The 25822-nt window shown below is 41.0% G+C and overlaps 1 protein-coding gene across 7 annotated transcripts in view; it reads left to right on the top strand.

Annotated features, from left to right (window-relative positions):
• RBFOX1 (RNA binding fox-1 homolog 1) overlaps window positions 1-25822 on the top strand; it is a 1515726-nt gene that overhangs the window by 893019 nt on the left and 596885 nt on the right. The window lies entirely within an intron of this gene.

The raw sequence follows: 25822 nt of genomic DNA, 5'->3' as shown, positions 1-25822 counted from the left end.
GTTATTTACCTTCCTAAAACCAAAACTTTCTCAGTGCTGAAGTACATTAGATGTAAACAGTGTTGCCTAGATGAGGAGAGACCCGTTTGCTTATAACTGCAGCTTGGTGCCTTCATTCTGCTGTGAAGGTGTCACGGTTGGTTGAGATCCTTCTTGGCATGGACATGGTATTTTAAGAAATATCCGGATTGCCTCCCCGCCGCCGCCGCCGCCATTTGTATTTTTTTTAAAAAAGCATCATGTTTTGGATGGATAAATGTGAAGTCATAACTGGCCTGCCTTTAATGTCACTGATGGAAATTGGCAATTTTTACCGGACAGGGTGCCTTATAGTCGTGTCTCCACGTTGTTATAAAAAACTAAAGGATTCTGCTACTTTTAAAATCCTAACAGCCAGGTTTGGGGTTGAGGGACCCTTGTGCTCAAAGAGATTTAATACATCCGCATAGTTTATTAAACCTTTCTAATATCATTTATGCACTGCCTTGTAACTTTTCAGAGCCTTTACTTCATGCCAGTCTCGAGATGACAGTGATTTGCAGATTATTTCCATTTTCCAATGGCTTTTGGCATCAGGTGTGTTAAATCCTTATGTAAAACAAACAACAAAATCTAGTTGTGCGGAACCGAGAACTAGTGGGTTGAGGCTTCCTTCTTCTTTTATGCATATGTATTGTATGTGGTATCTCGGCACGGCCCTCTCTCATCTCTCCCCACTTCACTCCTAAGTACCTGTGCCTGCATTAGTTGTGACTCCTTCATGAAATAGCCTTCAAGATGTTTTAAGCTTTCCTGGGGTCTCTTATTGCTTTTCCCTGCAGTCTGAATTACTGGTTCATCCTAGTAAATAATGTATTGCAACTTCAGATTTCTCTTCCTGTTTGGATGGGGAAGATGTGGCCAGAACTAGGTCAGAGCTAGATAAAGAGGATTGCGTGCTGTTTGTCTCCAGAAGGTCCTGATACATTCCTCAGAATTAAGATAAAATTGAAATCTCTATGGCAAATGAGACTCGCCTGGCAAATTAAGGACACGGGAGGTAATGAAGTGCTTGTGTGCAGTCTGAGGGGTTTATTATTTCACACTGATGGGGACATTGTCAACAGGGGTGTGGTTTAGGAACGAGAATGGACCCTCCCACTCTGTTAAGTAAATTCAAGCTGTGATTTGATACGATGCGTCATATAGTTTAACGTGATTTGATACGATGCGTCATATAGTTTAACGTGGGGCTTCAGTAGTCCGTATAAGACCATCCCTAATATCATGGGCTGTAGCTTTGTTGTTGCTGTTGTAGCCTGTTTTTACATTTTAAAGGAATTTATGTTTTGAATCGATAGATACATTTCAATCGATGGAATACACATTTATGTGGTTCGAAATTTAAATGATGCCCAAGGGAATGCAGTGAAGATTTCCCTTCCTATTTGAATCTTAGGCATCCAGTTCCCTCCTGGGAGACACCCAACATTATTAGACTCTGGCTCATCTTTGACAGCTGTGTCTCATCTATGGCTATTTTCACCATCTTCTCCTTTTCTGTTTTCTTTCTCTTTCTTTTTCTCCCTACCCGGTCCCTCCCCTCCTTTTATTCCTGTCTTGTGTTTATTCTCTGCCCTCCTACTCCCTGAAAAGAAAACTTCCTTGATGAAGGTGATGGCTTTTATTTTATTTTTTTTAGGGAGACACACTTTTTGGGGGTTCCCAAAGAAATCTGGTTCTCATCTGAAATACCTGGCTATTTCAGTGAAATGCACTATTCTTTTTTTTTCTTAGAAAAAGAGACAGTGGGAGAAAAATAGATAGCTGTTTACTTACCAACATCGTTAAAGAGTGTCCGCCTGCCAGGCACACTTCTTAAAACATGTTTTAAATACAGCAGACTGCGTTTCCAGATTTGCTCTCCAGGATGGTTGGACCACGACCATGTTGCCAAGTTTATATTCCTTCACATTCTGTTATGTTGTCAGATTTCAGAGAGACGAGTGGATGGCTATACAATGGACCCCTTTTTCCTGGCCTCCTGGAAACAGCAGATAAGGCAGAAAGATACAGCTGCTCATGCATGTTTTACGCGTGTGGACACGTGTAGGGATTGGCGCATCCAAAACCCTCTCCTTCTGCTCTGCTTCTTTTTCTCACAAATTCTAAATTAATTTTTCCAAAATGGACACTGTGAGGTACTTATTCTAAAAGATATTACAAAGTCTTAAAAATATTCTCTGCCTAGTTCATTTTAGGAAATTCAGTGTTAAAGAAAGTCAAACTTACTTAATTGCAGTACTTCTCAGAGCCTTTAATACACAAAAGTGAAAAACAGAGAGATGGCAGTAATACACAATTTTTTGCAAACTCATCTGATCACAGAACATTTGGGGATGCAGAACACACCCTGAGAAACACTTTGAAAATTATATCAGTTTTTTTAAATTTTTCAGTTAGAATGTTACTGTCTACAAGTTACGGAAAAGCTAAGCATTATTTAAAAGGTAAAAATATTTGATCACCTCCTAGTTTCAGGGTTGATTCAGTGGATTTGGGGTATTAGGCAGTGGTTTGGAATCTTTGTGCCTCTCTTGGCCTTTCTTTCCTTCTTCCAAGAGGAAGAAGAAGCATCACTTGTTCACAAGACAACATTCTAATCAGGAGGGAAAGGGAAGAGGAGCATTTTCCTCAGAGCTTTTGCATTTGATTGGAGGAAAATCATTCCTAGAAGCCTTCTCTGCAGACACTCTTTCATCTCATTGGCCAATCCCTACACCAGTCACTACCAGAGTGACCTGGGATCTTAGTTATTGGCCACAGCAGCCATGATCCATCCCCAGGGACAGGTACATTGTCACCGGAAGAAAATAGGATTTGCTTAAACAGGAGGGAAAGGAGAATGTCTTTGGTGGAGTTTCCCAATAGAGTCGGCTATGAAAGGAATCCACATGGGTCCTGTGTGTCACTCATGGTGTTGGTTTCCTGTCAACTCCTTTAATTGCTCCCTTTCATCCACATAGAAGACTGCAGGGACCACATATACAGCCTCAGCAAGTGCCTCAACTCTGGCTGGTGGAATCTGAAATAGATGCTTTCTCTGCCAACTTCGTTTCTCAGGGATCACCTCTCCCCATCCTAACCGACTTTTCTATCCAGCTTGGCACGCTCTTTGTATTTTGCCTATGTTCTTTGGAACCATCCTGGATGCCATTTTTGCTAATTTTCCCTTAGCATCAGGTATCGGCAGCAGACAGAAGACTTCACTCTAGGACCTGGCTCAGCCCCAGAGATACCACCGTCCATGAGCTTTCTGGCCCCTACTCGTCCCAAGAGAAGAGCAGCAGCCAGTCACTTCTAACAATGACTCACCCTTCTCAGGAGACTATTGGAATTACTCATGTTGTCAATGAGCAAACGACAGAATGGGAAACCTGTTCATTCCTGCATCCTAAATTTTGTCAATCTAGAGTAGGCTAAGCCTTCTTCTAGCTTATATTTCAAAATGTTGCTGGATTCCCTTGGGGAGATGGTCCACAAGAGCTCACCACGAAATCTGTACGTTAGAAGTGCTCCTGACACTATGGGCTGCATCTACCAGCTTGTCCCAGGGTTGCTGCCACTTGCTGCCAACCGTGCCAGCTGTGCAGTTAGCATAACCCACCATCAACATTTACCTCTCCGGCACCTGAAACCAACAGATGGACAATATAAACAACTAAGAGAGAAATCACGTGACCTGAGTACTTGTCTGTCTCCCTCATCAGTCTCCCAACTGGAAAGATTGTATGGTCGTAGGGCAAGAGATCAAATGATCACTTTTATTTGCATTCATATAAAATATTTGGTTACAAAGGGATCTTGTGTGCTGTGGCTATCAGATGTTGGATTTGGGCGCTGTTTAACAAATTTGGTCAGAGCACTACCAAGCAGGCAAAGGCTTGGCTCCCAGGTGTGTCAGAATCTGTCTGTGGACCGAAATCCTTACCAGTAATATGGCAGATGGATACCGTAAGAGGCAGCATAGTGTGAGGAGCGCTTAGGGGTGGTCTAGCAGCTCTGGTTATGGACTTAGGTTTGTGTCTCTCAAGGCTTGGGTTCCCCTATGTGCAGAATGGGGAGACTTTCTCAGAGGATTGTTGATTGGATTAAATGACTTGCATAAAGTACTTCCCAAAAAAAGCCTATGCCTCATCATCAGCAATGTTCTCGGTTGTTGATATGGCACTCCCCCCAGTGGTTCTCATTCCTCTTCCCACTAGGAAGAGCAGGCCAGAAAATAGAGGCCATCAGGGTCTATCTGTCCCCACCCCTACCCACACACTAAAAAATAATTCAGAGGGCAGTTTCCATAGTTGATGGCGTGGTGGTGTCTTCGGAAGAAAACTGCCTCTCACTTGGTTAGCAAATGATAGAGACCGATTTGGGCCAGCCTAAGCAGAAAAGTCACACAGCCAAGTCTCTCAAGGACCAGAGCTTAGAATCTGAAAGCTGTTGGAACTCAGGCAGCTTTTTCCTACCTTTTCTCTTTGTTTATCCCTGTGGGTCCACCCTGTTCTGTTTTGCTTTTTAAAGGCTGTCTTTGCCTTCTTTATGCACATGGTACTTTCCAGCCCCTAAGATTTATGCTGCATTCATTCCCGCAGGAATAGGGACTAAGTGTTAATGAATCCTGATTACAGATTCCCTGGAAAAGGAGTCTGATGGGCCCAACCTTGGGTCAGTTGCTCACTCTGGTCTGATCAGCTATGTTAAGGGAAGCAGTATAAATAAACCTAGTCACCCAGGGCCAACTATTGGGGGAGGACTGGATAATCAGAGAAAGAGAGCCATTGCCAGCAAGAAAATATCCCCAAGGATGTCCACTATACTCTCCAAACTTGGAGACCAGAGCTGAGCAAAGGATCCTGGAATATGGGTGTGCTACATCCCACTTGTAGCTCAGTGTTTCCCAAAGTGCAAGACACCTAGCCGGTGTGATACAGCCTCCAGGTGGTGAACATCAAGTCAATAGGAAAGGGTGAATCACTTAGAAAGTTAGTCCCTTTTTAATTCTCTCACGATCCTTTTTATGTCAATGAGAAACTCTCAGTTTAAATGAAAGTATCTTTAAAAAGTCTCTACCAATTTCTAAGCTCTCTTTTTAACAGAAATGGAGCGTGCCTCAGGCTTAAAGCCTGCAGCAGCCAAAACATCTATCTAGACTTTAAAAACACTGTTTGCAAAATACAGTAGTTAAGAAGTAGGGGCCTGGAGCTAGGCCTACTGAGATAAAAATCTAGACTCTGCAATTTAGTACTTGTGCACGTTACTTAAATCTTCTGTGCCTCCAATTCCTCCCTTTTTAATGGAGATATTAACTGCATGCATTTAATAAGTTGTGTGTGTGTGTATGTGTGTGCAAGCAAACAACGATTAAACTAATGAATGCATATGAGGTGCATTAGTGTCTTAGAACAGTGTCTGGTATAGAAAAGGTTCTTAATAATTGTTAGGTATTAATTTTTTTCCATTAACTTACGACTACTGATACTGGTCTTCCGTTTACAGTGGCAACACGAAGCTTCCTCGGCAAGTACATCTATTTAGGTTAAAAATGAGTTGCTTTAAAGATAAATATTAACTACATAATGTTACAGATTGCCTGCAGTTATGACAAAAACATGACACTGGAATGCAAATGACTGAAGTTTTAGAAACACTGAAATTATGGTGCGACCCTTGTGAAAGACGTTGTAGAGCAGATCTGTATTATCAATATTTAATTTGCCAGTTAGAAGCAAGTTTCTCATTTCTGCTAGGTACAAGAGTGGTATGGATTGCAGAATGCAAATTGCTAATGATCCTCTTGGCTTAAACCCATTGCCTTCATCTGGGTATCTGAAAATGAAACTTCCCAACCACCTGGGAAAGTGAGCTATCAGAATCAGAGATACCTTTCCCCTGCCTCTCTTCCCCCCACCCTTATAAAGCCCAGCCCTTCCTCAATGGATCTTAGGACAACAGGGAAGGAAATGTTAGCCCCCTACTCCTTGATATGACCTCACAAGATTCATGGTCTTTGTATTACAGTTTTAGGTTGGCACATTGTAAGAGTGCCTGCTTCCGTTCAGTTATTTATTTGAGAAGTGTTTTTTGATCACAGACCATATGCCCATCACTGTGCCAAGGAGTGGAGACAGAATGGTGTACCAAAACCTGCCCTGTTCCCTTTCTCCTAAACTTTACAGGCTAGTGGAGAAGATAAGCATTTGTCAAATAACCATGACAAACTGGTACATGGGAAACTGGTAAATTCCTGAAATGAGAGATGCTTTGTAAAGGGACATGGATGGAAAAAACTTACCTAATCGGCCTCCGCTTATCAAACCTGCCAGATTAACACACACCATCCATTCCCTTTATAAAACATATTGACAGATGCCTGTGCATCCTGTGAAGTGACCGCTTTGTGCAAACTTACCTTTCTCTTCACTCGTCAAGGTGTCTGCTTGCCAAGAGTCAGTTGTATTTATTCCCAGACCTGCTTCTGCCAGCTGTACTTGTTATTGTAATTACATTATTTAGTGGAATATTATGTAAACTGGTGAAAAATGAGTACAATAAGAAAAAGAGCTGTTTCTCTGAAAACTAAGTTAATGCTTTGGAAACACTCTGTGAAAACAAGGCTCAAAAATTTTTTGGATTAGCTGTGAGTGAGAGGACGGTAACATGTTAGTGGAAAAAGAACCCTCAGAAATCCAGAGAGATTCTGCACTCAGAATCTTTCAGATGCATCTTGGAATTCTTCCTCTACATTAAACAAAACCAAAACTGCTACTATAGATCAGAGGTTGGCAAACTTTTTCTGTAAAGGGCCAGATAATGACTATTTTAGGCTCCACAGCCATGTAGTTTCTACTTCAACTGTTCAACATTGCCTTTGTTGCACTTAAACAGCCATAGACAAAATGAATGTGCAAGGCTGTGTTCTGATAAGACTTTATTTATAAGAACAAGTGGTGGACCAGGTTTGGCCCCTGGGCCACAGTTGGCTGACTTCTACTGGAGACTGTGAAAAGTGGATGAAGTTTGTGTGGGAAAGATGATGAGGAATTTCGATCAACACTCAAAGAAAAGGCCTCAGACTCACATCAAAGATCAACAAATTAATGCACATTAATATATTTTACATTAAAGAGAAAGATTTAAGAAACCTCTGTATCACTTTAAAAGTGATTCCTTCCTTTCAGAGGCTTCCAATGAACTACCTTGTCCTATTCCCAAGTGAGGTGGCTTCTACAGTATAGAGAGCTGATATAAGGCCTTGAAACACAAAATAAAATTATGCTTATTTTTATGTGTCAACCCATCAGTATAGAACAGAAGAACAAATTTATCCTTTTTCTCAGGATCCCGCAGCGAGTAAGTTCTGGAACTCCACGTTTGAAGGTGACTTTGTCTGCGTATATATCAGGGGGCTTATTCTCTGCAGACTGTTGTTCAGCTGCTCCAGAATATTCTCTTTTCTTCAGAAATGTCTAGTAACTTGTCTAGATTGTTCTGTCTTCAGAACCAGTTCTCTGGAGGCATGAACATTGTCCTCTGTGTTAATATCACAAAAACTCTGCTAAAGTCAGGCTTTGGTCATTCGCAAAGCTTTGCTGAATACTCAGGAAGTAACAGAAATCCACTGTGCGTGGTACTTAGAGGACTCGCCATCAACACCCCTGCCCAGTTCTTTGCAGGTACCATGTACATTCAGGCGCACACACACAAGACAAAAAACGAAAAAATAAAAAGAGATTGATGCCTGCTTTAATCTTACAAAACTAATGGTCCCATCTTAGTGATTTTCCCCAACCAAAGGGAGTTTATCCCAAAGTAGTTAGCTTTCTACTTACAGAATCAACAGAAACTTAGACCACCAGAAAAATCTCTAAGGGCAGCTTCCCTACTAAAATAAGAAACTTATAAATACATTAAAAAATGTTTAAAAGAATGTTGTCTTCACAAGACCTTGCATTGCACACTCTTCCTTACAGATCTCATGGGTTGCCCAACATTCACAAGGCCATTAATGGATGAGCTCGAAGGGAATGGATCATGAAACCAGCCGACTAGTTAACAGATATTAATTCCCCCAACTTCATCGTGCAGCACGGCTACATAAAGAGATGTACAGGTAGCCCTCCCTACATCTTAGATGCTGGATCCTGGAACTCACGTGCATGCTAATCCATCTGTCCTCCTTTGCGTCTCCCCAGGCATTTCAATGCTTCCTCTGGGGAAGACTCCAAAGTTATTGCATTTAGGACACTTGGCCTAATATTTATTCTCCCTTTCCCTTGCTTTATTTTTAGCCCATTTTCCCAAGTCAGCATCCCCCTTTCCAGGGCAAATCCGTCCTATTTCTTGTTTTATCATTAAATTAGTATCAAACAGCTTCCAAGCAAAACTGCTAATAATGCTGACATTTCAGTTTGTCATCGGCACTCCTCATTTCTATGACTGATGCCTCAGTGAGGACTTATCCTCCTGCTGTGTTCTTCTGAGATCTAAATACCATTCCAGAAGAAAAAAAAAAAAAAAAAGCCTTGCTAGGGAAGGGGAATGGGGCACGAAGCAGATAAATAAGGCATTGTGTAGTTTCCTCTACTTGGGGGCAGAAAGAGGCAAGTTCCATTCAGACAACAAGCTCTCCTACACTCCTTCATGGCCTGAGAGAGCCCCTATTCAGACTGTGCATGTTTGCAGGTACATAGCAGGTGTAGTGGACACATGCTTGTTTATTGTTGATAGGCAGCAAACATCCCTACTCTCAGGGAGCAGCATTCTGTTGTCCTTTTGAGGTTAGTTATCTTCCCTCATGTGTTCATTCTTGGAGAGGCAATAAACAAGCCAAGAGATGTAGATATGGCCAAGGCAGGTCAATGGGATTCTCTCTCCTGAGACTTTGATGTGGTCTTAGTCCATTCAGGCTGTTATAACAAAATACCGTAGGCGGGGTGGCTTATCAACAACAGAAATTTATTTCTCATAAATTGTGGAGGCTGGAAGTTCGAGGACAGGGTGCCAGCATATTTGGTGAGGGATAGACTTCTCGTTATATCCTCACATAGGGGAAGGAGCAAGGGATCTCTCTGGGGTCTCTTTTATGAGGGCACTAATCCCATTCATGGGGGCCCCACCCTCATGACCTAATCACCTTCCAAAGGCCCCACTTCCCAATACCATCACATTGGGCATTAAGATTCCAGTATATGAATTTTAGGGGAACAGGCTCATTTAAACCATGCCAGATGCTGAATGCAGTGATACACAATAGGGAAAAAATATGATAACAAGCTGGAGTTGATTCATTTCAGTGCTGATATCCTGGGAAGACTGAGTGAGGAGGTAATTCCTAGGGCTAGCCTTCTAGATCCACATTGGTTCCTCTTTTTATATTTAAGCCTGGTTATCTAGCCCTCCCTGGAGCTATCTCATATCCTTATGGTGATCTCTTTTTCTGCTGAAGTTGGTCAGATCTCATTCCTTCTGCCTGTGATCAAAGAATCTTTAGTCATACATGGGGGAAATATGCTAAACTTGGGAGAACTGCAGAGCCAAGAGTTTAGTTAAAGGTTTGTTAAAAGCGAACTCTTGTATCGTTTTTCAAAATGCTTCCCTGATGCCTCTGTGGATCGGCACTACCTTTTGGCATTGGCAGGCCAAGGGTAAGAAAGTACTGGTTTATGTCATACACAGGGCTAGATGTTTTATCTACATTTGTTCATTCTGTTGAGTCACCATGAGCCTGGGAGGCATGTCAGAGCCCTTTCCTTCTCTGCACAAGTAAGATATTCTCTCTTGCAGTCACAAGGAGTTACCCAGACCCCTGCAGATAAAGGAGGGGTGATCTGAGGTCATCACATGTCACTTAGTTAATGCGTCTCAGAGTACACTCCAAAGGCCACCTAGAATATTAATTAAAAGTGCTATTGGGGGGAGGGATAAGTTGGGAGATTGGGACTGACATATACACACTACTATATATAAAATAGATAACTAATAAGGACCTATATAGCACAAGGAACTCTACTCAATACTCTGTAATGACCTATATGGTAAAATAATGCAAAAAAAAAGAAGAGTGGATATATGTATATGTATAACTGATTCACTTTGCTATACAGCAGAAACTAAGACAACTTTATAAATCAACTATACTCCAATAAAAATTTTTTTTAAAGTACCATTTTTCTCAAACTTAGTTGGTAAAACATTTTGATGTCATAGCCTCACCCTAGAGATACGACATTATCATGTCATTATGGGCTGAATCGTGTCCACTCAAATTCATATGTTGAAGTCCCAACCCCTAGTTCCTCAGAAGGTGACAGTATTTGGAGACAGGGCCTTTAAAGAGGTAATTGAGTTAAAATGATGTCATATGGGTGGGCCCTAATCCAATATGACTTGTGTCCTTATAAGAAGAAGAGATTAGAACACAGACACACGCAGAGGGAAGACCATATGAAGACACAGGGAGAAGATGGCCATCTTCTAGTCAAGAGAATAGGCCTCAGAAGAAACCAACCTGGCTGACACGTTGATCTCAGTCTCTTGGGCCCCAGAACTGTGAAAAAATGAATCTCTAGTGTTTAAGTCACCTAGGCTGTGGCATTGTGTTCTGGGAACCTTGGCAGATTCATACACATGTCCTGTGAGGGTCCAAGACATTACTACTAAACAAACCCCAAATGGTATAGTTGATTCTGATGTGTTTTGGTACCTCTGATCTTTGTGCCCTATTGATATGTGATTTAAAATTAGATATGAAAAAAAGCACTCTCCTGGAGAGCAAAGGTTATTTCCTAGGCTCCTAGGCTCCTTCTGTGTCACCTGAGTGTACAACACCTCAGATAGACACATCACTGCTATTCTTGATGGAAGTCTTGGATTACTGAGTAGATTCTAAAGCAACTGCAGCTTGATCTTTCATTCATATTACATTTCCCAACAGTTGGGCAACTTGTGTTGAGGTGACAGGGTAATTGGGGCCCTTGATTTTGACAGGACAATGTCCTTCTGGCATGTGAGGAGACCAAAGCATTTGCTGCTACAGTTTGCTCCATTGTGATTTCTAATTTACAGGTGAGGTTAAGAATATAGAAAGCTTCCTGGATAGGAAAGCTTGGAGTTGTGATTTCTGAAAGCTTCTCTGCCTAAGATGCAGCATATGCATACATGGGTATGAACACTCACAGAGTATACTGCTGAGAACAACTTAGAGATTAAATATTTTTGGCAATTTTTACAGTGTTATTCTCGATGGTTGTACACCCTTGATCTTTATTGCATTTATGGTTTGACACATTTAAGCCAAAGGCATGTTTTAGATGTCTGAATTAAACCTAGGATGGTTTTCAAGATAGCTGAGTTAAAGTTTAAGTGGTTTTGATTAACCTGGTTTTGCTTATTTGCTCCTAAATATTCTAAAGCAGAGCCATCTCCCTTTGCATAAAGTGATTTGGGAATACAGCCCTAGGAAGCATAATTTTCTAAATAGCCAAGAGCATCACGCTCAGAATATTTCCCCAAACTTGCCTCAAACTAAAAATTTGAGACTTAGCCGTTTTCTCCCCTCAGCTACTCAGGTGGTGCAGATTGGGAAATTGGACCCTAACTATACAGACACCAAATTGATTAAGGTCAACAAAACACAGAGTTGAAAAGACTGTGGTTGGGAGGGTTCATGAACCAGTGAGCAGGACTCAGGGCTGAATTTGGAAAGTCTTTAGGACATGTTGTCACATTTTCCTCTGGCTACATTTGCCATTAAGAGAAATGAACTCCTCATAAGCTGGCTAGCCCTTCATGGGCACATCCTCACCCTGAGCATGAAAAATGTAAGTCCCATGTGATTTAACACACCATAGGTTCTACACAAGCTCAGCTTCTCTGCTACTATCCTAAAGCTGCCATCCTAAGAACTGTTGGTTCTTTAGCATCATAGAGCAATGGCGTTATTCTAAAAGCTTCTATTGAGCATCTGCTATATACACCACCAGGAAAGTAGCTGTCTTACCTTTAAGGCAAAATAAGTAGGTATCTTGCCTTTAAGGGCTGTGCAGTCTTCTAGAAGGTATGAAATGTGGACATAAGTAATGATAAAGCAAGGCAGAAGCAAATGCTATTTGATAGGTATGAAATGAGGTGCAATGAGAGCTCAGAGGAGGACATTATTCCTCATCCTAGATGCCAAGACTGGGACAGATCTTTTAAAGGATATCCCCCCTCCCCCAGCTTTGAAATCTTGCCTGAGTTCTGGGTCTTAATAACCAAAAGACTACTGTTTATTTCAATTTAAATTTACCTAAACATCTTAAACTCAATATACCCAAATCCACACTCATCATCTCTCTTTTCCACAAATATCCATCGATCTGGTCTTCTTGCTTCTTCTGTCTCCTTGTAAGAGATCCAGATTCATTTGCTGGGGCCAAAAAACCAGGGTGTCACTCTTGACTCCTACATCTTCCTCACCTCTACAACTTTCTTTAGATTTGAGATGCATACTATTTCTCAAATCTGTCAATTCCTCTCCAAATCCATTTTCACAAACATAGTTTGAGGCCACCATGATTTCTCATCCAGATTACCCCCAGAGCTTTCAAAGAAGTTGACCTGCTTTCCAGTTCTTGTTCCCTTTTAGGGTGAATATATATTTTGGGTTTCCTGGAACAGTCCCAGTTACAACTGTTGTTCTGGTGTAATTATGAAAAGTACTTCCATCCTTCCCACTAAAGTCCTGGTTTGGACAACTAATTACGATCACTCAACATTCCATTTACTCTTTTGGGCCAGAGTGACCCTTCAAAAGCTTAATTAATGCTACTCTTACTGTTTGTTCTGTCACCATGCTTATCACCTCCTTTACACTTACCTATAATCTGTAATTGTCTAATGTATTTATCCGTTTACTGATTTGTGGTCTCTCTTTCCTACAGTCCTGCTACCTTTATTTGTAATCCCCTAGAGTTCATCTTGCTTACTGCTCTGTTCTGTAATGCCTATAACATAATAGGAACTAAATAAATGTTTGAAAATACTAGTTGAACATTACTTTTTATTATTAATGTAGTGAAAGGAGTATGAGGACCAGGACCTAATTTCACCCAAATGATAACGTGTATCCCAGAGAGCTGCCCTAGGACTAAATATCATAGTGTACCAGGGGATCCTCTGATTTTGGCCATGAAACAATGATTTCTTCTGTAATAACTTTAAAACTGGGCAAAATATATGAAATACAAGTTTTCAGACATTGGGCTCTAGGTAGCATAGCGTTCTGACCCTTAAGAGAATAGATACATGTGAGATGAAACTCATGCTTGACCCAGCCCTTGGCCTGGGGGAAATATCTCAGCCATAGCTTCAGGGAAGTGGAGCCCAAGTAGAGGGCAGAAAGTTCACTGAGCTAAAGAGACAGAGAACAAGAGTTGGGAATGACAAGGTGGCTGAAATTCATGGCGCAGGACACTGGAGAGGGCAGAGCTGTGTAGGAGACAGAAGTCTCACGCCCCACTTCCTTGGCTGAAGGCTAAGCCATGTACGCGTAGGGCCAGGCTCCAAGAGACCTAGCAGAGAGGAGTAACTACGGTAATGAGGCCCGGATGGAGATATTGGGTGCTATGGGCATTCAGCTGAGACTCCAGAAAGATCATCCTTTAGGGGTAAGGAGCATGTCTTAGAGCAGGGGTCAGCTAACTATGCCTCACAGGCCAGATCTGGCATGTGGATTGTTTTTGCATAGACCATGGTCTAAGAATATTTTCTAAATGTTTTTAAAGGGTTAAAAAGCAAGAATAGGTGATTGAGATTGCATGTCATCTGCAAAGCCTAAAATTTTCGTTATCTTGTCTTTTTTGAAAATGTTACCCAATCCCAGCCCTGTAGTAGGAGCCGTGCCTTAGGACTATGTACAAATCCAAAGTAGACTTGCCCTAATAAATCATAAAAATGAACTTGAAGGGGTCAAGAGCATATACCAATTGTTTAAGTGCTTCCAGAAAAAAAATCTGAACTGTAATTTAAAGGAAAGAAAACATAATTCAGACCCCCTAAAATGTGTCAGTTAAAATATCCACCATAAAACAAAAACTACACTAGTTACGTGTAGAAGAGAAAAAATTGAACAATCATCTAGGTCAGGGGTTGGCAAACTAGAGCCTGTGGGACAGCCACCAGCTTTTTTTTTTTTTTTTTAAACATCTTTATTGGAGTATAATTGCTTTTCATTGTTGTATTAGTTTCTGCTGTATAACAAAGTGAATCAGCTATACATATACTTATATCCCCATATCCCCTCCCTCTTACGTCTCCCTCCCACCCTCCCTATCCCACCCCTCTAGGTAGTCACAAAGCACTGAGCTGATCTCCCTGTGCTATGCGGCTGCTTCCCACTAGCTATCTGTTTTACATTTGGTAGTGTATATATGTCCATGCCACTCTCTCACTTCGTCCCAGCTTACCCTTACCCCTCCCCGTGTCCTCAAGTCCATTCTCTATGTCTGCGTCCTTATTCCTGTCTTGCCCCTAGGTTCTTCAGAACCTTTTTTTTTTTAGATTCCATATATATGTGTTAGCGTATGGTATTTGTTTTTCTCTTTCTGACTTACTTCACTCTGTATGACAGATTCTCAGTCCATCCACCTCACTACAATAACTCAATTTCATTTCTTTTTATGGCTGAGTAATATTCCATTGTATATATGTGCCACATCTTCGTTATCCATTCATCTGTCACTGGACACTTAGGTTGCTTCCATGTCCTGGCTATTGTAAATTGTGCTGCAGTGAACATTGTGGTACATGTCTCTGTTTGAATTATGGTTTTCTTAGGGTATATACCCAATAGTGGGATTGCTGGGTCATATGGTAGTTCTATTTTTAGTTTTTTAAGGAACCTCCATACTGTTCTCCATAGTGGCTGTATCAATTTGCATTCCCACCAACAGTGCAAGAGGGTTCCCTTTTCTCCACACCCTCTCCAGCATTTATTGTTTGTAGATTATTTGATGATGGCCATTCTGACGGGTGTGAGGTGATACCTCATTGTAGTTTTGATTTGCATTTCTCTAATGATTAATGATGTTGAGCTTCTTTTCATGTGTTTGTTGGCAATCTGTATATCTTCTTTGGAGAAGTGTTCGTTTAGTTCTTCTGCCCATTTTTGGATTGGGTTGTTTGTTTTCTTGATATTGAGCTGCATGAGCTGCTTGTATATTTTGGAGATTAATCCTTTGTCAGTTGCTTCATTTGCAAATATTTTCTCCCATTCTGAGGGTTGTCTTTTGGTCTTGTTTATGGTTTCCTTTGCTGTGCAAAAGCTTTTCAGTTTCATTAGGTCCATTTGTTTATTTTTGTTTTTATTTCTATTTTTCTAGGAGATGGGTCAAAAAGAATCTTGCTGTGATTTGTGTCATAGAGTGTTCTGCCTATGTTTTCCTCTAAGAGTTTTATAGTGTCTGGCCTTACATTTAGGTCTTTAACCCATTTTGAGTTTATTTTTGTGTATGGTGTTAGGGAGTGTTCTAATTTCATTCTTTTACATGTAGCTTTCCAGTTTTCCCAGCACCACTTACTGAAGAGGCTGTGTTTTCTCCATTTTATATTCTTGCCTCCTTTGTCAAAGATAAGGTGACCATATGTGCGTGGGTTTATCTCTGGGCTTTCTATCCTGTTCCATTGATCTATATTTCTGTTTTTGTGCCAGTACCATACTGTCTTGATTACTGTAGCTTTGTAGTATAGTCTGAAGTCTGGGAGCCTGATTCCTCCAGCTCCGTTTTTCTTTCTCAAGATTGCTTTGGCTATTTGGGGTCTTTTGTGTTTCCATACAAACTGTAAAATTTTTTGTTCTAGTACCGTGAAAAATGCCACTGGTAGTTTGATAGGGATTGCATTGAATCTGTAGATTGCTTTGGGTAGTATAGTCATTTTCACAATGTTGATTCTTCCAATCCAAGAACATGGTATATCTCTCCATCTGTTTGTATCGTCTTTGATTTCTTTCATCAGTGTCTTATAGTTTTCTGCATATAGGTCTTTTGTCTCCTTAGGTAGATTTAGTCCTAGGTATTTCATCGTTTTTGTTGCAGTGGTAAATGGGAGTGTTTCCTTAATTTCTCTTTCAGATTTTCCATTATTAGTGTATTAGCCAAAGCAATCAGAAAACAAAAAGTAATAAAAGGAATCCAAATCGGAAAAGAAGAAGTAAAACTGTTGTTTGCAGATGACATGATACTATACATAGAGCATGCTAAAGATGCTACCAGAAAACTACTAGAGCTAATCAATGAATTTGGTAAAGTAGCCGGATACAAAATTAATGCACAGAAATCTCTTGCATTCCTGTACAGCCACCAGCTTTTATAAATAAAGTTTCATTGGGATACAGCCATTTCTGTTTGTTTACATGTTGCCTTTGGCTACTTTTGTGCTGCAATGGTAGAGTCGAGTAGTTTTATCAGAGACCAGAAAGCCCACAGTGCATAAAATATTTATTTCTGACCCCTGATTAGGAGAAAAAATAGTCAATAGAAAGTGACTACAAGGTGAATCAAATGTTTAGATTAGTAGACAAGTTATTCTAAAAATAACTATTATACATATTGAAGGATTTAAAGAAAAAGATGGACACTGAGTTCACTGATGGGAATCTCAGGAGTGGAGTGAAAACTATAAATAGGAACTAAATTGAATTGTAGAACTGAGCTGTATAATATCTGAACTGTAAAGAGCAGATTAGAAAATGCTGAATAAAGAAATCAGTAAACTTTAAGGTAAAATAGAATAATAGCATTGAGGAACAGAGAGAAGAAAAAATATTGAAAAAGAATTGAACAAATCCTCAGTGAGCTGTGGGAAATATCAAACATTTAAGTACATATAATTGGAGTTCCAAACAGAGGAGAGAGAGAAAATTGGACAGAAAAATATTTGAAGAATTAATGATCAAAATCTTTCCAACTATGGTGAAAACATCAACCTTTATATCCTGAGAGTATAGGAAAATAATATAAGCCATCTAAATACAAAGAAATAACATATCCAGGACATCATAAAGAAACTGCTGAAAAGCAAAGATACACAGAGTGCACCTGCTTTTGGAAAGAAGATTTCTCTTTGTCTATTGTGCAATCTGAGTATAGATGACTAAGACCCATAAAGCCATCCCCCAGTGAAACATTGTGCAGACTTCTGGGAATGAAAACTGGGGAGAGGTAGAAGATGGACTCGTTGATAGCAGCATAAAAGGGAAGTCAAAGAGAGAGAATTTTAGAAGAAGAGAGAAAAGGCCAAGAGATTCATCAAAATGAGGAGGGAGCATATGGCAAACTTTATGGTGGTCAAGATCTAGTGCCAACATTATTGGAAGTGGGCGGCTGATCTCACTACAGATAGATAGTCTTGTTCTGGTCTTGTTCTGGTGTATAAGTGAAGACTGCCGTGATCTTCGTATATAGGGAGTAGTTGGGACTGGCTAAAATAGTGGGAACCCTTGTAACGTAACCCCTCTCTTGGACACCAGCAGTAAAAGTGCTTCATTGCTTGGTGATGACCAAGGTCTTCAAATGCTCACAGTTATTAGTTTTAGTGAACATTTCAAAAAGTGGAGCACCAAAGGTTGCCAAAGAACTCTAGAAGAGGGTCGTGAAGTGGAAAACTTTTGGCTGTTGTGTTGCTTTGGGACACTTTTCTGGCACACATAATGATTGAAAAAAAAAAATACTTGCCAGTATTTTAAAAATCTGGAGGTTTCACATAAATATCCAGATTTCTGGCTTCTCTTTAAAAGACAAATTTTTTTTTAAGTACTTTTTTTTTAAATTAATTAATTAATTATTTATTTTTGGCTGTGTTGGGTCTTCGCTTCTGTGTGAGGGCTTTCTCTAGTTGTGGCAAGTGGGGGCCACTCTTCATCGTGGTGTGTGGGCCTCTCACTATCGCGGCCTCTCTTGTTGCGGAGCACAGGCTCCAGATGCGCAGGCTCAGTAGTTGTGGCTCACGGGCCCAGTCGCTCTGCGGCCTGTGGGATCTTCCCAGACCAGGGCTCGAACCTGTGTCCCCTGCATTGGCAGGCGGATTCTCAACCACTGCGCCACCAGGGAAGCCCCGACAAATTTTTAAATAAATAAAAATCCATGAACTTTTGGGCTTACATGGAAACAAGTTTTTGAAGATAAGAACCATTGCTTTATTTAGGTAACATGAATACTACAGTTTGTCATTTGCTATTTATTGTCACACATGTGCTGTTTTCGTTATTTGCAGAGTTAAGTAGAAAGGAAAAATTGCCTTTACCCAAATGTTTGTTAAAAATGGAAAAATAAAACAGACCAGGAAGAATCACATGGTCTGTTAAAAATAAATAAGATATGCCAATAAACCGATGTCGTATACCCTCCCAGTTTCACTCAAATGCATCAACTGTGTGACTCCCTGCAAATACTTGAATTTCTTTAAATGTTTGCAGTAGAATCAACAACGCAGAAGGAGTGTAAACAATTCCAAACGCCACTTTCCCATTGCCAACCAAAATACTCACTTGTAACAGTTGATACATATTCTGGATTCGCCACTGTAAATTCCCATTCCAATGTCATGGTTGATAAGCCCACTTACATACCTCTCATGAGCCCCAGGGATAATGACGTAGGTCCTTGTACAGCTTAAGTAATGTCACCTCTCTTGATACCACAGAACAGGCTTCTGGTTAGTTAAACACTTACTTTCTAACAATTTGCTAACATTGCATTTCTAGAACAGCTTAGAAGTTAGCAGGTGTGGGTAGGTGGGGTGGGCGAGACATCAGTCTGATTTCTTGGCGCAGGGCCATTTTCGTGGATTAGATCCCAGAGATTTTCCTTGTACAGACTTCTGGTGCACCTACAATTTCCTGCCCAGAAATCTCTTCAAGTTTTAGCTCTGGGGGAATGATAACTGTGAGCAAGCAGCTTCCCAGCTGCACGCGTGGCATTGCAGTCAGGCTAGTCCTCCTTCAAACAATCCATGAGGGGAGATCATGGCATTGGAGGGCAGGGTACCATCAGGTCAATAGCTGATGTTTAACTGACCCCATGTTTAACTGACCGATGTCAACGTTGCTTTGAAAATTGCAATGAGTTTTACATGATGAGTTTTCTTGAGAAAGAAAAAATGAGAATTTTAGCTTCCTAAAGGTGGCAAAGTCAGCGCATTTATTAGCATCAAGGATGCAAAGTCTCAAAGATTAACTAATCTGTGAATAACTGCGCCGTTTGTAACATCATCAACACGGACTAATGGGGAGACAGTGAAGAGAATTGCAAGTATTTTCAACCTGTCATCATATTAGTGCAAGGATCATATTCGCTACTGAGTTCCTAGGCAAATACTCAGTACCGCGTTTGTGTCTTCTTGCTATAATTTGTACCGTATTAGTAGCATCTTACCATATTAGTGACATTAAAATGTTTTTAAAATTACAGCTCTTGGGTGGGTGGAAATGGAATGTTCTGAGGTTGTGGGAGTATTAGTCATATTAAACTTGCCCTGTTAGCAGCTTTCTCTTAAACTGATGCTTCAATGAGGTTTTGATATAAACAAAATGTACTTTTGAAACGTGCTTCTAGCTACAATTTCTCCCAGTCCATTAGCCACTTTGCATCCCTTTTATGAAACTTGAGATTGTGCTTTTATTGAGGAGGCAAAGTATTTGCTCAACTCATGAATCCCAGTGGTGAGAAGGTGACCACGAGGGCTGAGTTACTCTGGCTCCCATAGTTGCAATAGTATTACCACTGTCACTGCTAAGAAAGGGAAGCATCTTTTGAGATTTTTCTGCCTGTACCTGTCTGTACCACTTAATACCTTTCCCCTGGACTCATGAAGAATGTTGGTGACTGCTGTTCCTGCTTTCACATCGTCATGCTATTTGGATTTCATCAGTCATAGTTTTCTTGCAGAAAAATGGGGAAGGAGCACTGAATTCTCAAAGCACCCCAGGTCCACTACACAGGGTTTTACGGTATCGCTGAAACTGCTTTAGGAATCACCTTGTGAAGTGACCTAACCCAGGTATGGTTTGGCTTTGTGACATGGCTTTTTTCTCCGTTTATAACCAACCACGTGGACATTCTTGTTAAAAAGAGCTTCAGACTCCATAGAGAGTCAGTATGTTCATTTCCTAGGGCAGCCTTAACAAAGTACCAAAACTGGGTGGCCTCAATCAACAGGTATTTGTTGTCTCACAGTTCTGGAGCTAGAAGTCAAATCAAGGTGTCAGCAGGGCCATCTTCCTCTGAAGTTTCTAGGGGAGAATCTGTCTTTGCCTCTCCTAGCTGCTGGTATAATATGTGCCCAATCTTTGGCATCCCTTGGCTTGGAGATACATCACTCCAGTTGGATGACCATCTTCTTGCTATGTCTTCATGTCATTTTCCCGCTGTGCCTGTCTGTTTCTGTGTCCAAATTGTCTCTTTTGAAAAGTAACACCAGTCATATTGGATTAGGGTCCATTCTACTAACTTCTTTCTAACTTGATTATCTCTGTAAAGATCCTGTTTCTAAATAAGGTCCCATTCTGAGATACTGGGCATTGGGATCGTAAGGTATCTTTTGTGGGGAGGGGCACAATTCAACCCATCACATCAGAGTTCTCTGTCCTTGTACGTTTCTGCCACACACTGCCGCAGTCACAGCAGCAGGAGCCTTGCAGCATAAGTTTCTGCCACCTGAGATGCTTGGCTATCATTAGTCCTTAGGGAACAGGAACATCTGCCTGGGGACCCAGCTGTCTAAGTTCCAGAGAGCTTCAGACCACTCCTTGGGCAGCAGCATGCAGGGAAAAGGGAGTGATCAGAATTCTAAATCATAACATTATTTATGTTGTTTATAGCAAACAAATGTATCTATAGAGAAAATGAAGAGAAATAGGGGGAAGAGATGAGAACAGGATCACATTTTTAAAATAGAGATTACATCATTTGTTCATCTGCCCAACATATGTTTCCTAAGCATCCCACCGTGTGTCAAATACTAGAAATATAGAAATAAAAGGACAATGTTCACATTCAAGTGATGTCTTCAAGGAGCTCACAGGCTAGAGGGGTATCCATTGAGTTCACTTGAATATAAAAATTAATATAATGCTTATTTTTATGTTAGCATGAATCCTAACGCATGCAGTTTATTGAGCGCTTACACTGTGCTATGTGGCATGCTCATGATTTGCCTTTTGCTATCTCATTAAGCCTTATCACAGTTCAGTGATGTGGGGATTATCTTCCCCATTTTATTACTGATGGCTAGCAGGGTTCTCTAACATACTCGAGTTTGCATAGATCAGATGGAGGACCAAACCAGACTGGCTGACTCCCCTTCCCATCTCTACACCAACACCTACGGCCAGGGGCTGCCTGTGTTCATTGGCAAAGTCCAGTATCCCTTGCCCGCTCCTGCATCTGGCTCAGCCCCAACAGGACCATGCACACTGTGGGTTGTTCAGGGAAGGTATCCTAAGGAAGACCAGCGTGTATTCCTAGAAGAAGCTTGGGGATGGACACTGGGGGCAGGAGGCACAATGAAAGCAACATGCATCTGCTTCATATGGGATGTTCTGCACAGGCGGAGCTGATTTTATACTTCGCACCCTGCATTCCATCTTGTAGCATAAGCCCCAGGCACAGAAGGATAGATTCAGCAAGGTAGAGTCCTTCCTTGTCAAAGTCAGGTTGTAAATTCTTGGAGAATATAGAGGTGGTGTCACATCTGTTTCTCTCCCTCTGTATAAAGAAAAATAAAATGCCATTGTGAATAAGTACCTCATAAAGGCTTTTGCATTATGATGGAGAGAGAACCAGGAGGATGAGAGAGGAAAATAAACATTGCCGAGTTTGGCAGGAGGGAGATTTCTGGCATGCTTGATGTGTTCAAACTCTTGATCTAGGTTGTGGTTTCATAGGGGTGCGTGCGTGCGTGCGTGTGTGTGTGTGCGTGCGTGTGTGTGTGTATGTTGTGTGTATGAAATTGTACACTTAAGATTAGTGCACGTTATGGAACGGCAGTTGGCAAGTGTTGGAGGGAGGTGTGGGGAGTTATTGTTTAAGGGTGCAGAGTTTCAGTTTTGCCAGATGAAAATGTTCTATGCATGGATAGTGTTAATGTTTGCACAACAGTGTGAATGCACTTAACGCAGCTTGACTGTACACTTAGAAAGGGTTAAAATTGTAAATTTTGTTATATACATTTTATCACAGTTTTTAAAAAATCAGTGCTCTTTACTGTATCCATGTTATACCTCAATCAAAAAATAAAGGTGGGGCTTCCCTGGTGGCGCAGTGGTTGAGAGTCTGCCTGCTAGTGCAGGGGACACGGGTTCGAGCCCTGGTCCGGGAAGATCCCACGTGCCGCGGAGCAGCTGGGCCCGTGAGCCACAATTGCTGAGCCTGCGTGTCTGGAGCCTGTGCTCCGCAACGAGAGAGGCCGCGATAGTGAGAGGCCCGCGCACCGCGATGAAGAGTGGCCCCCGCTTGCCACAACTAGAGAAAAAGCCCTCGCACAGAAACGAAGACCCAACACAGCCAAAAATAAAAAATAAATAAAAATTTTTTTAAAAAAATAAATAAATAAAAATAAAGGTGAAGTAAACAAAAGGTTCCATTTCCCTTTAATTTGCGGGCCCACTAGAAGGGTTGCATGGATCTTTGATAATTTCATGCAGAGTGGACAGAAAATTGCAGAGATCCTGACTGAGGTATCTCAGAGGATTGTCGAACACTGGTATAAATAATTTCTCTCCAGTGCTTTGCCCACCTTCCTGTAGCTTCTTCTGCTACCTAAGTCCTCATAATCAGTAACCTGTCTTTATCCTGGCAGAACTGCCTTCACTATGATTTCGATGCCAAAGAAATGACTATTTGTGCTGAACAAATTTAACAGAGCCTTAGTCCCCAGGAAATGTGTATTTTTCTCCTTCATGTTTGTTATGAAGTTTGCAGATCACTGCTTTTCTGCTTACTTAAGCGCTCTAGCCTATTCAGAGATTCCTCAGTGACGTGCTGTCTTGATGTCCTCTTACCCTGGTCCACGTTCTCTTAGGGTGCGCTCACAACTTGATCTTGTCCAGCTGCATGTCAGCATTTTGGAATTGGCTGCTGTGCAAACCATCAATGTTAGGGTATGCTTTGCATCACTACTTACACTGTGTAGTTCAACCCTCTCCATCACCACCTGGTCCAGACCAGCCTTGTTTATTGCCCGGAGGACTGCAACAAACTCGACTGGTCTTTGCCACTGTCAGCGGCCAGGGGGACATAAGCCATCCCTAGTTGATTCCCTTGGTGGGTGGCTTCTCATTGCTCTTGGAGCAAAACCCAAACCCCACCCTGTGATGACTGAGGCTCTGCCTTAAACTGGTTCTTTTTAAAAATTTTTATTTTATATTGGAGTATAGTTGATTTACAATGTTGTGTTAGTTTCAGGTGTACAGCAAAGTGATTCAGTTATATGTATACATATATCTATTCTTTTTCAAATTCTTTTCGCATTTAGGTTATTACAGAGTACTGAGTAGAGTTCCCTGTGCTATACAGTAGGTCCTTGTTGATTATTTTATGTATAGTAGTGTGTACATATTAATCCCAAACTCCTGATTTATCCCTCCCCACCACCTTTCCCCTTTGGTAACCATAAATTTGTTTTGTTAGTCTGTGAGTCTGTTTCTGTTTTGTAAATAAGTTCATTTGTATCATTTTTTTTTTAGATTCCACATATAAGTGATACCATGTGATATTTGTCTTTCCCTGTCTGACTTACTTCACTTAGTATGACAATCTCTAGGTCTATCCATGTTACTGCAAATGGCATTTTTTGTTCTTTTTTATGGCTGAGTAGTATTCCATTGTATATATGTACCACATCTTCTTTATCCATTCATCAGCAGCACTATTTACAATAGCCAAGACATGCAAGCAACCTAAATGTCCATCGATAGACGAATGGATAAAGAAGATGTGATACATATTAAACTGGTCCTTGCCTTGCTCTCCAGCCTCAGCTCTTGCCTCACTGGCCTTATTAACATACAGAACGCTGGTATCCTTTCCATTCTGTTACCGCAGTTTGTGTCCTAAACCTTGGCCACTATAGCTTTGGCTGCTCCTCATGGGAAAACCAAAGGGAGGACAAGTCTGGCTTTAGAGAATTCATCGCCAAGGCTGGAAACATAAGAGCTCTGATTCCTCACTAATTATGGGAATAGAAGTAGCAGCAGTTTTTTACATGGAAGGTGATATTTATGTGCTTATCAATTAATTTGTTCATTGATTCAGTACATATTGAGCACTTCACTACACCCATGTTCTATAGCTCAAGTTAGGAGTTGGGTAATTAAGTGCTGATTTTATTATAATTATGACTTTTAAATATTTCATAATAATTAAAAGAATCATGTCAGTGACCTTTGCCTCATTAAGATGGACTATTTGAGCAATACCTGCCTGAACAATGCAGTAATCGAACGGCCCTTATTGATTAACTCAGATATGTCTAATCATCTCCATGTCCAGGTCAGTCTTTTTTGGTGGCCTAAATATTCCTTGAAGGCACTCGAGTTTGGGATAATGCGGTAGGGATTGCTGCAGCTTCCACTGTAGGGGGAAAGTCTACGTTTGCCCATGTGGCCAGAGAGATCAAAATTGGACATGAACAAGTATGTGGTTTTCAGGGGAAGGAGAAATCATTAGATTCTTCCCATGCTATCTGGTTAATAGCGATTGTGGTTAACTGTCTCCATGGGATGCTGAAGACCCCCTCTGGAGGTCACTCCCTGACGTCCCTATGCTCTGTGGACTATCTTAGTGGAACACTGACGTTATGGTAGGATATTGTAGCTATGACAAAACTGAAGACTTCTGGCTCAAAATGGATCAACCTACTCAGGACTTCCATTCTTGCAGATAATAGTGTCAAGCGAGGGCGCAGTAAAATCGTATAAAATAAAGGTCCCAGCACTAATTAAATTGGGTTTCTCAAGTCATTTTTCATATTCAGTTTAGTGTTTAGTAACTCGGCTTTTTAATGAAGACTTTCCTTCATAAAGTTGGAAGTCCGATGCTTCTTGTCCTATATTATCTAATATTTCATAGCGATATTCGATTTCTGTAGCAGATTAGAAACCACTTAGATAGGTCACCAGTAGCTTAATCAATATTGCTTTGAGGCCATTGCTTTGCAATTGATTAATTATGGTGTCCAGCTGATAATTGATAAATGGATTGATGATTATTTAAAAATAATTCCTCTTTGAGCATGAGAAAAAGGAGCATTAACTATATCCACCGTGAAAGCAGCTCCTGGACTACCAGCCAGGTTGCAAATGGGGGGAAAATTGGTCTTGAATTGAATATTTGAGTATGTTTACTTTGTTATTAAAATGATTTAAAATGGAAGTTTTGGGGATGGCAGTAAATAGAAAATGTCAGTGTGCTCATTTCAAGCAGCAAGGTTTGAGGAATTGATTGAATAATCAATTTGGTTATGAGCAGAATTTCAAACATAGAAATAATTTGCTGACACCCCCCGAGGGGGCAACCCACTGAATGTTCCATTCTGTCTGTTTAACCTCTGGACTCCAGAGTAGAGAAATCATAACACCTCCCAAACTTGATTTATGGGAAGCAGCTGTCTCCCGTTTGTGTCACAGTGATAAAATGTTTTACCGTCTTGGGTGAATCTCATTCCTTGCAGAGGGGCCATGTGTTCAAGCAGGTGGGAGGATGAGAGGGTGCAGGCTGAGAAGAGGGAGAGAAAACACAATCAGGAGAGTCCT

The sequence above is a fragment of the Balaenoptera acutorostrata genome, chromosome 15 (assembly GCF_949987535.1).
Source record: "Balaenoptera acutorostrata chromosome 15, mBalAcu1.1, whole genome shotgun sequence".
In the NCBI taxonomy this organism is placed as follows: Eukaryota; Metazoa; Chordata; class Mammalia; order Artiodactyla; family Balaenopteridae; genus Balaenoptera; species Balaenoptera acutorostrata.
Note: the sequence above shows the minus strand (reverse complement) of the source record. Positions and strands in the feature narration are given on the sequence as shown.